Source organism: Xenopus tropicalis, chromosome 5 (genome assembly GCF_000004195.4).
Source record: "Xenopus tropicalis strain Nigerian chromosome 5, UCB_Xtro_10.0, whole genome shotgun sequence".
Classification (NCBI taxonomy): Eukaryota; Metazoa; Chordata; class Amphibia; order Anura; family Pipidae; genus Xenopus; species Xenopus tropicalis.
The window spans coordinates 91,814,021-91,827,241 of record NC_030681.2 but is presented as its reverse complement, the minus strand read 5'-3'; the positions used below and the strand labels follow the sequence as shown (position 1 = coordinate 91,827,241).

General features: G+C 43.2%; 1 non-coding gene across 1 annotated transcript; it reads left to right on the top strand.

The window, feature by feature from the left end:
• Positions 1-11,671: 11,671 nt before the first annotated feature.
• trnaa-cgc lies at positions 11,672-11,743 on the top strand. Its single transcript has one exon. It is a non-coding gene; the product is annotated as a tRNA-Ala (tRNA).
• The last annotated feature ends 1,478 nt before the right edge of the window (positions 11,744-13,221 follow it).

The window sequence follows — 13,221 nt, the reverse complement described above, 5'->3', positions numbered from 1 at the left end:
ACGTGCTCGCACCCACCCCCCCCCTTCCCCGTGCACGGACGTGTGTCACTCACCGCCATCGACAGGGGGGGGGGGGGCCCCCCAGTGGTGAAAGTGTGTGCTTGTGTGGCCTGCAGCGATAGTCCCAGGCTCAGCAGCAGACGTGTTGCCGGCGCTACTGGAGGCGCAGCGTCTGTGAGAAGAAACCATGGCACGCACTCACTGCCGTCGACGGGGGGGGGGCGCTCCTAGTGACGAAAGCGTGTACCTGTATGGGCTGCTGTCCCAGGCTCAGCAGCAGCACACATGTTCCTGGCGCTACTGGAGGCGCAGCGCCTGTCAGAGGAACACGTGTCTTTAACAAGAACAATATGAGGCCAAACAGGAAACAGCACGGCCGGGCAGTCTGGCACCTGGGTAACCTTTCCGTAATCCATTTGTCTTACCGCCCACTATTCGCATGATGCCACTGAAAAGGTATCCCTTTAAATGTTTAAACCCGTTTCTGCCTTTGCAGAAATGTAATGACTTCTAAGATGTGCAGCAAGGAAATATACTGTACAGGTAGTTTCTTGTTTGCAATTGTAAAGCATCTGCGTGTGTGAATATGGGGCAGTCAAGGAAATCTGTGCACAATAAGTATATAATTCTAAGGGGCACATTTACTAAGACACGAATTTGAATCCGAATTGGGAAAATTCCGATTGGAAAACAAACATTTTGTGACTTTTTCGTATTTTTTGTGAATTTTCGGCGCCTTTACGACTTTGCAGAAATTGTCGCTACTTTTTTGTTACCAATACGATTTGCGCGAAAAAACACGAGTTTTTCGTAGCCATTACGATGCGCTCGTATCTTGTCGCGACTTTTTCGTATTGAGCGCTCGTAAGCGGCGGGCCAAACTTTCAGACTTAGCATGATTTTGGAAGCCTCCCATAGGACTCAATGGCACCCTGCAGCTCCAACCTGGCCCAAGAAAAGTCACCATACTGAAGCTTGAATGAATCCGAATCTTTCGTACTCGGCGCGAAAGCTGCGACTTTTCGCGCAAGTATTAACGCTACAAAAAATTCGCCAAATTTTGCGCAACATTCGGAATGGCAACGAAAAAGTCTCGCCAATTATCCGAAAAATCGCAAAATACCGATCATTACGAAAAAAACGCAGTCGGACGCATTCGGCCTGTTCGTGAGTAAGTAAATGGGCCCCTAAGGATGCTAAATTAAAGGTAAGATAACAGAGGCTTTCACAGTCTCACACAGCCCAAAACCCTAATTTGTGGGCAGAAGTCGCACACATTAAAAGTGTAGCAACAAGCCTGTTTAAGTTTAGATAATGCATTTTAATTAAATGCATTTTAAAAGCGCCTGTGAGAGGCTGGGTGAATGGAGACAAAACAATATGAGGCCAAACAGGAAACAGCATGGCCGGGCAGTCTGGCACCTAGGTAACCTTCCATGCCATCCTATAGCGTAGCCAGCCAGCCGACGCACATGCCCCTCCTCCTTACCCACAGACGCACACACTGAGGCCATTCATGAATATGTGCAAGAAAAAGCCGGAGCAATAGAGAGAGCCTACAGTGCAGTAATTGGTACAATAAGTTATTATTTACAAAAATTAAATTTGTATTAAGTCCAGCATCTAGAATTATTTTGCCCTTGTAACTACTATTGTAGTACTGTGGTGGGACTTGTACACTGGTAGTACTTGATAATTAGTATGGCATAATTAGTATAATTAGTATGGCAGCTTCCTTAGCCTTCCCAAACTTGCTTTTGTCTGCTGCTGTAGCATTTTTCTTTCCCTAAAGTTATCTATTTATTTATCTGTTATTTATTTGATTATTGAAACTTAGCAGTTGCGGTTGCATTTGCCACCCTAGGCTTATACTCGAGTCAATACGTTTTTCCAGTTTTCTTAGGTAAAATTAGGTACCTCGGCTTATATTTGGATCGGCTTATACTCGAGTATATACGGTATAACAATAAATACAAATAAATACAAGGTACAGTTGCAATGAGTTAAGAGTCAAAGAGACAAGAGGATAGAGGTCCCTGCCCCATAGAGCTTACAGTCTAGATGGGAGGGTAACTTACAGACACAAATAGAATATAAGTGCTATAGGTTACAGTGGGTGATACTGCAATATAAGTGCTAGTTCCCAGATCAGGTGCTGTGCAAGTGCTCCAAAGCTCCAAAGGTAGTCTTTAAGTTTAGTTTCAAAAAGCCTAAAAGTGGCCATACATGGGCGATTGTAGCTGCTGATATCGGTCCCTTAGACCAATTCAGCAGCTTATCGGCCCATGTAGGGGCACAAACGATAGGCCTGCCTGACCGACATCTTGCCTGAAATTGGCTAGATATCAATCAGGCAGGTTAAAAAATGTAGTTGGATTGGGGACGTATTGGCTCGTTGATGCGGTCCCCAAACCGATTGTGCCTATTACCGGCATTCTAATTTGATCATTTGGCCCCACAACAACCGAATTAGCCTGGATTCACCCAATATCGCCCACCCGTTGGTGGGGATATCGGGAGAAGATCCACTCGCTTGGCGACCTCGTCTCTACCTTAAGGGAGGGTTCTCTCTGGGGGAAATCAGGGAGGGCATTCCAAATGTAAGGGGCAGCAAGGCAGAAAGGTTTAAGGTGGGAAACGGCAGTAGTAGTGGGGGAGCAACCAAACGGTTGCTCAGTGAGGAATGGAGGAGTCGGCCAAGAACGTACGGAGACACAAGAAAAGAGATGTGGTGAGAAGCAGAGGAATGGAGAGCTTTGAAGGTTAAGAGAAGGAGTAATATATTCTTTGTTTCATGGGAAGCCATGATAAGGACTTTAGCAGTGGAAGGGCCTGAACTCTCCTGGATGGAAGGAGAAGAATTCTGGCAGCAATATTTAATACAGACTGTAGGGGGGAGAGATGGGAGTTAGGGAGGCCGTTTAGTAGCAGGTTACAGTAGTCAAGTCGGGATAAGATAAGAACATGCATGAGCAGCCTAGCTGTTGCAGTAGAAAGAAAGGGATGCATTTTGGTAATATTGTGTGAGAAAAGTGACAGGTTTTGACAGTGATTTCAATATGGTCAGAAAAGGAGAGACAGGAGTTAAAGATCACCCCCAAACAACGTGCCAAATCGACAGGGTTGATGAGCGTGCCATCAATAGAGATAGTAAAGAGGGTTGGACTAGGCTTAAGCAGAAAGATCATCCTTCAGTTTTTGTTAGGTGATGTTGGTTCATCCAATTGGAGATAGCTAGGAGGCAGTTAGATATTTGAGTCTCAGTTTCAACTAAATTAAAACGAAGGGGTTGAAAAATAAAATTTCAACTCTTAACTGTCACACACTGCCACCTGAGGCAAAATTTTTTCACATTTCTTCATAGTGAGAAAAAATTAAAATTGACGGCTATGGGGAAAATTTGCAGTCATTTCTCAGGCACCACATATGAAATGGTTATACATATATTCCATGTACAGTAATGGGGTGTGACTGCGAGCTGTATAGCTATTTCTGTAATGGCCAAATGAACCCATCCACGAAGACTCCACTATTTAAGGCAATAGGGAGACTAGCATATGAACCCTACACTTATTTGACTTATATTTTTTTCTCTCTTAGCCAGAGCATAGGGCTTTGATAAAGCCAAACCCCACATATTTCCCTTCTTCCTTGCCACTTCCTTAAGGCTTGTGCCACACAAGGTTGTTTCTCTGCACAGGGTGATAATTAGCTGATCCACTGGCCTCTGCTTGCTACTGTGTCTGCACTGAAAGGTACTGCGGAGTGGATTTTGGTGCGAACATGCATTTTCCTGATGAAATTCACTCCATGTGCTTGCACCATGTGGTACTAGCCTAAGGCTTATGCCAGACGTGGCGGATCATCGTTCTGCTGGTAAATGCAGGATGAAAATCTGCCCCATCTCTTGAATTAGCGCTCTTCTGTGTCTGCACCCAGACCCACTGAATCGTTTGGGTGCAGGCTTCATAATGTGTGAGTTAAGGTGGCCACACACGCGGTGATTTGCGATCTTTCGTGCGACCATCGGTCTTTTAACCTGGCCGATCGGCGAGTCGACCGATATCAGCAGACTCCTGCGATATCGGTCGACTCGCCGACTTGCCATACACGCACCGAATATCGGTGCGTGTATGGCCAGCTTAAGCCTAATGTTCCTCCTTCACATCGTCCTTGGTCTTCCCCACTTCCTTCTTACGTCCATTCTGCTAAGGAAACAAATTTGTGCTGACTGGTTAGTTTGTATGTGCAGCAAAAAAAGTGTTAGAAAATAGCTTTCTGCTAGCAAAGCAAGATATATGACATACATTGCATTTTCTCTTTTGAAGCAAAGCATGTTGAAGATGCAAAACTATAGCAAATTAAACACCACTGGTTACCTGTTTCAAGTGATCTGATAGTGATCTGATATTAATGTATTTTAATATTGCTGGGCAGATGCCAATGTATCTATTTTTGCTATTAGCACATTGTACTTTATTGGCCATAAACCACTTCCTGCCACACTATAATATTGTATTTAGCAGGTGGCAGTTGGGAAGCAGGGACTCCGTAAGTGAAAATTTCTTTTGTTATAGCACTTTCTAGGAAAGTGAAATAGTCAGCTTTAGTTAGAAAGAGCAGCTTTCTGGCTCCAACCAGGAAAGATAGCTGGGAATATTCTCTACAGGCTGTGCTGCCTTAGTGTGGGGACCATAGTTCTGACAAGGGTATCAGGCCACGTCTGCTGTTTGAGATCCGGTCCATTAAGGTGGAAACACATATAAATATTGCATACCAACTACTCTCCACCATGGTGCATTATTATTATGCTTGCTCTGCTTTGAACCTGCCAATCCATTTGTTCTACATCTGCATTGTAATTATTACTGCATAGCCATGTGTATAATTTGTCTGTTCTGTTTGAGTTTACTGCAAGAACCTTGTAGTGTCCTTTATTTTTCTTATTTTGGACACAACATACATAAGTTATTTGTGTGTTAGAGTCCAATGCACTCCATACTCTATAATCATTCTAGCTGGGCCTTGTCTGTTTTACAGCCAGTAAGGGATTACATTAAAAATAAGCCTGTACTATTTAAAAGTGAACAAAACTGCCTGTGTGTATCCATTTACATTGAAATAAGTCATTATTTATTGGGCTGGTTGGGTCTTAATATGCTTGAAATGCCATGGCCTATTTTGAATCCCAGTCTGGACCTGTTTCTAAGAGCAGTTATCAGGGGAAATAAACCAACACAAGCCAGGAGCTGGAGTTTAGCACTTGAACACCAATATGTAATGAAATACACTAAGTTAGCCAGGGGGCAGAACCCTGTAGCAACCAATGAGAAAATGTTTACTTTTAAACAGCTGACCAATAAGTGCTTCCGACTGATTAGTTGCTATATGTGACTAGACTAGAAGCAAACTTTGAACCTTTTATTACTTTACAAATGCCAGTTTCAGGGGTGGGGAGGTCTGGAAAGTCCCTGCTATCAAAATAAAATCAATAAAATTTAGTTGTAAATGCTCGTTCCCAAGGAAATGGTTAAAGTGGCACGTTCCAGTGTTAATAGGAACAAGCTACTATGCCTATTATGTTACTATGCCTAGTATGTTATTATGTTAGTATGCTGATCATGCCATCATGAGAACACATTCTACAATTTGCTATTTAATTAGGTCAGCTTTAACAAACACACAGAAGGGCCTTTTGGCCAGCTTTTCAACAGTAACATTTGAATGAAGCACCTCCCACAAATAGCAGATGCATGCTCTGATAATATACTCTTTTTTACCTTACCTTTTTATTGGAAGGAATATATAAATAAATAAATATTTCTTTCACATGTAGGGGTTTGCTAAAAATGGGCCCCTCAGGATGTATACCCCTAGGATAGGCCCCTGGGAGGGTAATGGTTAAGGTACAATGGGTATAGCCTGGTATATCTGTAGTTAATGGGGAGGACCCCTGTAGTTTGGGTTATGGCCACAGGGTGGTGCATAGGCCCATATAAGGGAAACAGCCATGTGCTGTTAGCCATCTTAAGTTGGGAGCCTCTAAGAGAGGAGCTCCCCTGTGAGTTAGTAGTAGAATTCTGTAAGAGGACACTTTAGGAGTGTCATGTAGTCAGGATGTAGGTAAGAATGGGCCGCCATTGCCCCTCCAGGAGTGTAGAGGATTAAGATCCTACCAGCAATACACCAGCAATACATCAGCTGGAAGTTTAAGGCACACAGTGTGTAGGTAAGGGAGAGATAGTCTCCAAGAGAAAGTAGGATCCTGCTAAAGAGTAGCCTGGGTGTAGTACCGGGGGTGAGTCTCTGTGGAGGGTCTGCTTGGCAAGAGTACCGGGGAGAGCCCTAAGAGAGGGTCTCTTGGCGTGTAGTACCGGGGGGACCTCCTAGAGGAGATCATTCTGGCGTGAGTACCCTGGGTACCTTTGAGCGAGGGTCTTGTGCATTGATGTAACCTGTGGATGTGCCCTGACTGTCTGATGATACACTCCTGGAGAGGTCTGCCCAATAAAGATCAATCTGTTCATTTGCAATCTGCTGTATTCCGTGTGTGTGTACCCAGGACCACTACAACTGGTAAGGAGTTACCCCAGGGAGGGGCAAATCAGCCTGCAGCCAGTGGATCCTATTGAGGGGTTAATACACTACATCAGTTCCCAGGGTGGGAGTTGTAGTTCTCCCATAGCAGAGCCCTGGGTGGAGGCACGCCAATTATCAGAGAAATCCCTGCTTCCCCCACAGTAAGCGGGGCTCAGGACTCCTGGAAGCGCCAACCAGTGACATATCAGCAGGTAGTGCCACAACCGTCTGATAAAGTGGGCTACACACATGTCATTTTTAGCTGAGACATATTTTACATGTAGAAATGGCTTGTGAGTCCTGCTTGATCATTTTACCACATTAAAGAGGTCTATGGATTGATTTTTGTCTCTCCCTTGCATAGGAGCTACCACATTTGGTGTGAATTCAAGCCTGTGGAATATACAAGATAGTTTAAATGAAACATCTTATTTATGACTGCAGCAGCAGTGTGCATTTTCAGGTATCAGTTGTCATGTTTTTTTTACCCACAATGCAATTTCCCCCCAACAATTCTACCATAATTGCAGGCACAAGGTATCCATCTTTCTTATGCAATTATGGCTAATGTATAAAAGTATGTGCAACTGCACATGCACTGTTTTCGGTGGGTTTTGCCTTGGCCCCTGTATTAAATATATTAGGTATGCACCAAAATACATTATTTTTGGATTTTGCTAAATACTTTGGGGGCAGATTTATCAAAATGTTAGTTTAGAGCTGTTTACATAAAAACTCACCCACATTCTATTCATTCCTATGGGATTTTTAGAAGGGTATTTATCAAAGAGTGAAAGTTATTGTTTACCATTTGATAAATACACTTGTAAAAATCCCATAGGAATGAAGAGAACATGAGTGAGTTTTATGTATTAAGTTCTAAACTCACATTTTGACGAATCCATTACTTCCAATGGAACTGGAAGTAATCACCATAAACTGTTCTAATATGGCTCAGAAGTCTGTGATGCTGATTTACTAACATAGATTCATCTTATTTACAGGGTCGGATTTGTCTTCTGGGCGCCCCGAGGCCGCCCCTGTTGGTGGCCCCCCCCGCGAGTGCGCGATTCGCCCCCACCGCGCCAGCCGTGAGTTTGCATGCGCTCATTCAAACTCCCATAGGGAGCAGTGGGGAGAGGTCCCCACTGCTCCGTATGGGAGCCAAATTTAAAAATTTTGTTGCGGCGGGGCGGCATGCCACCCCTAAACTTCTGCCGCCCTAGGCCCGGGCCTTTGTGGCCTCTCCACAAATCCGGGCCTGCTTATTTACTAATTTCTTACTACTAGTAGTAACCGCACCTGTAAGTAAATCAGCAACTTGATCAGGCATGTACAAAGTCAAGGTGGCTGTTACCTCTAAATACATTTTCCACACCTCTCTATCATCCCCAAAAAACCTCCAAAGGTAATATAGCATTTAATCATCTATTTTACCAACATAATATGTAAAATATATATAATTTATCCTCAAGAACCAGGGGTATTCTCCTGTCCATGCTGCCTGAGGCACCCCTGCTTGCATAACTGCATTCTCTGCATTAGAAGACATTAATGTTGCACACTGCCACCTGAGGCAGTTATTTACATTTCTTCATATCGGGACAAAAAAATTAAAATTGTAGACTATGGGAAAAATTTGCAGCCACCTCTCAGGCGCCATAGATTAAGTGGTTATACATACATTCCATGTCCAGTAATGGGGTGACACTCGAGGCTGCATAGCTATTGCAGTAACAGCAGATGCACCCATTTCAGGCAAAGGCGAGACTTGCAAATGAACCCTACACTTATTTGACATATTTTGTCCTCTCTTAAGCTGGCCATACACGCACCGATAATATCATACGAAACCTCATTTTGTACAATATTCGGGGCGTGTATGGCGGCTCGACAAGGTGACCGATATCGCAAAAGGCTTTGGATATCGGTTGACTCGACAATCAGCCAGGTTATGGCGCCCGAGCAAAATCAGTTCAGGGCTAAATTTCTATTGTTTCTACCTATACACAAAAGCACAAAAGATTGAAATTGCTAGGTGTATAGCCACCTTTAGCCAGAACATAGAGCTTTTGATGAAGCAAAACCAACTCTAAGTTCTCCCCACACATTTCCTTCCTTCCTTGCCTCTTCCTTAAGGCAACTAGTCTCCACTTACTACTGTGTCTGTACCGAGAAACAGTGTGAAATGCGCAGACAATTCCGGCAAATCGCCGAAAATGCCTCGCGAGGCAACTTCGGCAATTTGCCGAAATCGCCTGCGCAGCGTGTGCCATCCCACCGGCGACTTACATTGGGGGGATGGCAACTCGGGGAGATTAGTCGCCCGCGAACAGGGAGATTTGTCGCGGGCGACTAATCTCCCCGTGTGCCAGAGCCCTAAGCCTAATGTTCCCCAGTTTATTCTTACTTGGGAGGGGGGTTCCACAGCAGTGCTTGCATCTCCATAGCACTTTTGTAGGAAGTGCCGTTGCTGCAAACCAGAAATGACCTTATCAGAAGTGGGTGGGGGGGGGGGGGTTGAAATAAACATTTAAACAAAGTTTAAAGGAGAAAAATATACTTAACGCAATATAAGATAAGAAATATAGATAAGACCTGAAATCTAACCCATGACCTGCATCTATACCCACATCAAAATCCTACTTGCAACCTGCAGGGTACCTGCTTTTCGTATAGATAACCTGCGTGTAGCTGATCCACTGCAGAACTATCTTGGGTCAAGGTTTAACACACAGTGGAAGACACCTGAAACGACTGGCTTTACATAAGTTGTAAAAAGGCCCCAGGGCTGGAAATAGGGGTAGGCAGAAGAAGCATGTGCCTAGGGCGCAACATTGGGGGCCACTAGACACATATCTATCCTTTGCCTGCCTCTGGTCCCTAGGCCTTGTTTCCCCACTGCTGATTTCATCTCTCCCACCCTGCTCAGCATCAGCACGCAGGGGCTCACCTGGTGGATTGTGCTCATGATGTGTGCAGGGGATAGAGTGGCTTGGGGCAAGTAGGGCATCTAGGTTGCCTGGCCAGCCCAGTACTGAGAGGCCCTATGTTTTATATGTATTTCTGCTGTTGTCTAACTTCAGCTGAACTTCAATTTCTAGCACTAGAGGGCATGTGTGTACCCTTTATTAACTCTATAAACCTGACCATAGATAGGCTTACATTGGTTGCCATTTCAGATACTCCAGTTTAAAGAGAGTTGCAGGGTTTTGCTGAATGCAGTGGCAGTAGCGCTTGCTAACCTTGCAGATAAGACCTTTTTGTTTTTTTGAAAAAGACCTGTGAGTGCAGTGTTATTGATGTGATGCATTTATATTATATATGGCACCAGCCACAGCAAGGTACGTTTGTTAAGTACAGGGCTGCTTTGAGCCCAACACCTTATGCTGGATTTTTAATCCAAGATCAGTACATGGGTACTTAGTGCTCTTGCACTTGTGTCGAGCAATAATAAATAAGCATTCCAATCAACAGCTTATTTGTCTCTGTATGGGGCAAAAATGATGGTCTGCGTGATTTTGCTGAGGGATTAGCCAAATATCTCCCAAACAGGTTTGAAAAATACTAACAATAATTCCTACCTGAAATCAAATCGTTCCTGTTATAAAATGCAAGAAAAGAATAAAAATTGTTTTAAAAAAAAAAAAAAAAAATGCTAACAATATTGACTATTTATTAGAAGCCTTTTTAAATAAGTCCTTTAACTTACTTATTATCAAAATAAACTCCTCAGTTCCAAGTATTGTATTGTTTACATATGTGTATTGTTTATATAGCACCACAGGGGTAAGCAATGCTTTACAAAGCATTAAAGGAACAGTAACACCAAAAAATGAAAGTGTATAAAAGTAACTAAAATATAATGCGCTGCTGCCCTGCACTGGTAAAAGTTGTGTGTTTACTTTAGAAAGTCTACTATAATTTATATAAATAAGCTGCTATGTAGCCATGGAGGCAGCCATTCAAAGGAGAAAAGGCACAGGCACATAGCAGATTACAGATAAAACACTATTGTATTCTACAGAGCTTATCTGTTATCTGCTATGTAACCTGTGCCTTTTCTCCTTTTTTCCAGCTTGAATGGCTGCCCCCGTGGCTACACAGCAGGTTATTATATAAATTATAGTAGTGTTACTGTAGCAAACACACCAGTTTTACCAGTGCAGGGCAACAGTGCATTATATTTTTATTACTTTAAAGCTCTTTTATTTTTTGGTGTTACTGTTCCTTTAACATAAAAAGAAGTAAAGCTAAGGGCTGTGCCAGACAGGGAAATTAGTCGGCGCGCGACAAATCTCCCCGTAATGCCATCCCACCGGCGAGAATGTAAATCTTGCTTGGGGCAATTTGTGTATGACCAAGATCAAGAGAGCTTTGGAAAATGCTAGGAAGAGACAGACAAGAGCAAATTCTACCGAAAACAAATCCATCAAAAGTAAAACTTGGAATAAAAGCAATGTGGTCCTGATGGTGTAAAACATATTAAAGATAGTGAAAAAATCTCATACATTCTAGGGGCATAAATATATGAATAAATATGTAGAAGAAGCATCTAGACTGATTTATTGAAAGAGCTGAAACAATTATAAAAATCAATTTCTGCAGCCTTTAGGTCAACATAGCTGCTACAGTTTACAGCTAGCAAAGTGCTGTCATCTTTCTTTAAACTTGATTATGTTTGCTGGCCACTTATCCATTCAAATTAATAAAAGCTCAAGTCTGCAGGGATAATACCCAGACCATTACAAAAACAAAAGTAAAAGGTGCACTTCCTGAATTCTGTTAACCGTAGCGTTACTGACTTTCAGTTGAGCCAATAGTTTGATATTAGCAGTCTAATAATGCAAATATTTCAGCCAAAACTAGAAAATTGCAAAAGTGTTCAGAGAAGCATCAGATAGGATAGTGAGTGTCACCATTTCATCCTTTGCTTCTGTCTTTGTGCCTGTGGGATTGGACACATTGCTGTTTGTGTGGCTTCAATTTACTCCTTGCACCAGCGGGGTACGGAAGCTCCTCAGCTTATAATGTGTACAACTTCATTTATTTTATGCCACTCCTTCATTTAAATGTCACAAAGCTGTGTAATGGGGGTGTAGCTCAGTGGTAGAGCGCATGCTTCGCATGTATGAGGCCCCTGGTTCAATCCCCGGCATCTCCAGGGTTTTAGATGAGACCATATCCACCAGAGGTTGCAACATGGGGCAAAGAAAATACAGGTTCCTTGTACAAAGATTAATGTTACTTACACAGGCCGAGCTCTGGAATAGTCTAAAAGAGTACTACCTACCTGAACAGGTAATGGAAGCTTGGACAAACTTTCAATGAGGAAAGTATCGGTGACCCTCACTGTCTATGCACTTTCTACGCATTTCCCGAATTCTGTTAACCCTAGCGTTACTGACTCTCAGTTGAGCCAATAGTTTGATATTAGCAGTCTAATAATGCAAATATTTCAGCCAAAACTAGAAAATTGCAAAAGTGTTCAGAGAAGCATCTGATAGTGAGTGTCACCATTTCATCCTTTGCTTCTGTCTTTGTGCCTGTGGGATTGGACACATTGCTGTTTGTGTGGCTTCAAATTACTCCTTGCACCAGCGGGGTACGGAAGCTCCTCAGCTCTCAACGCTGGGTAATGGGGATGTAGCTCAGTGGTAGGTATGCAATGCTCAGCGGGTCTGGACTGGCAGTATGGAAACTCTGGGAAATTCCAAAAGGGGATGTTGCCATAGAGTGGCACTTTATACTGAGCCTATGTAGGTTTGTTTTGGCCTTTGCTAACCTGAAATGCCAGAGAAGAGAGTGGGCAAGATGATGGGCCAAGAAGTACTGCCTGGGGCACAGATACTACTTTGTATAGCTCTGTATTGGCAGAACTGTTGGCAGCATGCAAGTAAGTTGCAACAGCAGTATGCAAAGGGTTAAAGGGAAGAGTAAAAGAAAAGGGAGGACAATAGGTGACGGGGGTAGGGGGAACATGTGCAGTAAAGAAGAAAATGGGAAATGTGGGAGGTTTAAAAGAGGGAAGTAGCTGAAAAAATGGAAAGAGAAGGGGGAACTTAAAGGACAATGAAAGGTTAATATAAATTAAAAGTAAGTCTAAAGGCATTCTTTTTAAGTACTTACTGCATATCTAAATTCCCAGATCCCTGCTTGCTTCTCTGAGATATGGTGTTGGCAGCCTACAGCAGTGTGAAGGCTACAGTGACATCACTGAAATCTCTCTCCCCTTCCTGTAGGTGCCAGCGGCAGCCTTCCTATTCTCTGAGCATGTGTGTAACTTGATCCTGTCTCCTGTTCTGAGCTACACATGCCCACCAGCCAATCAGAAGCGGATCTGGCAGAGGGGAGGGGGGGGGGAGGGAATGAAACACGTGTGCAGTATGAAGCAAGGAGGGAAAGGGAGGGAGAATACCTTTTTAGAGATGGCTGCCTGTTCTAGAAAATGTAAAGTAAGTGTGACTGAGTAAATATTTGATTAGGTGAGCCAAAAGTGTGGCATTTTTACTAAACAATAGGAGGACTATTGGGCAGTATGCTTTTTAAATTTTGACTTGCATTCTCCTTTAATGGCAAATGTGGTGAAAAAAACAGAATGAGGTGGGGACAATGTGCAGAGCTTTGGTATACATAATGATA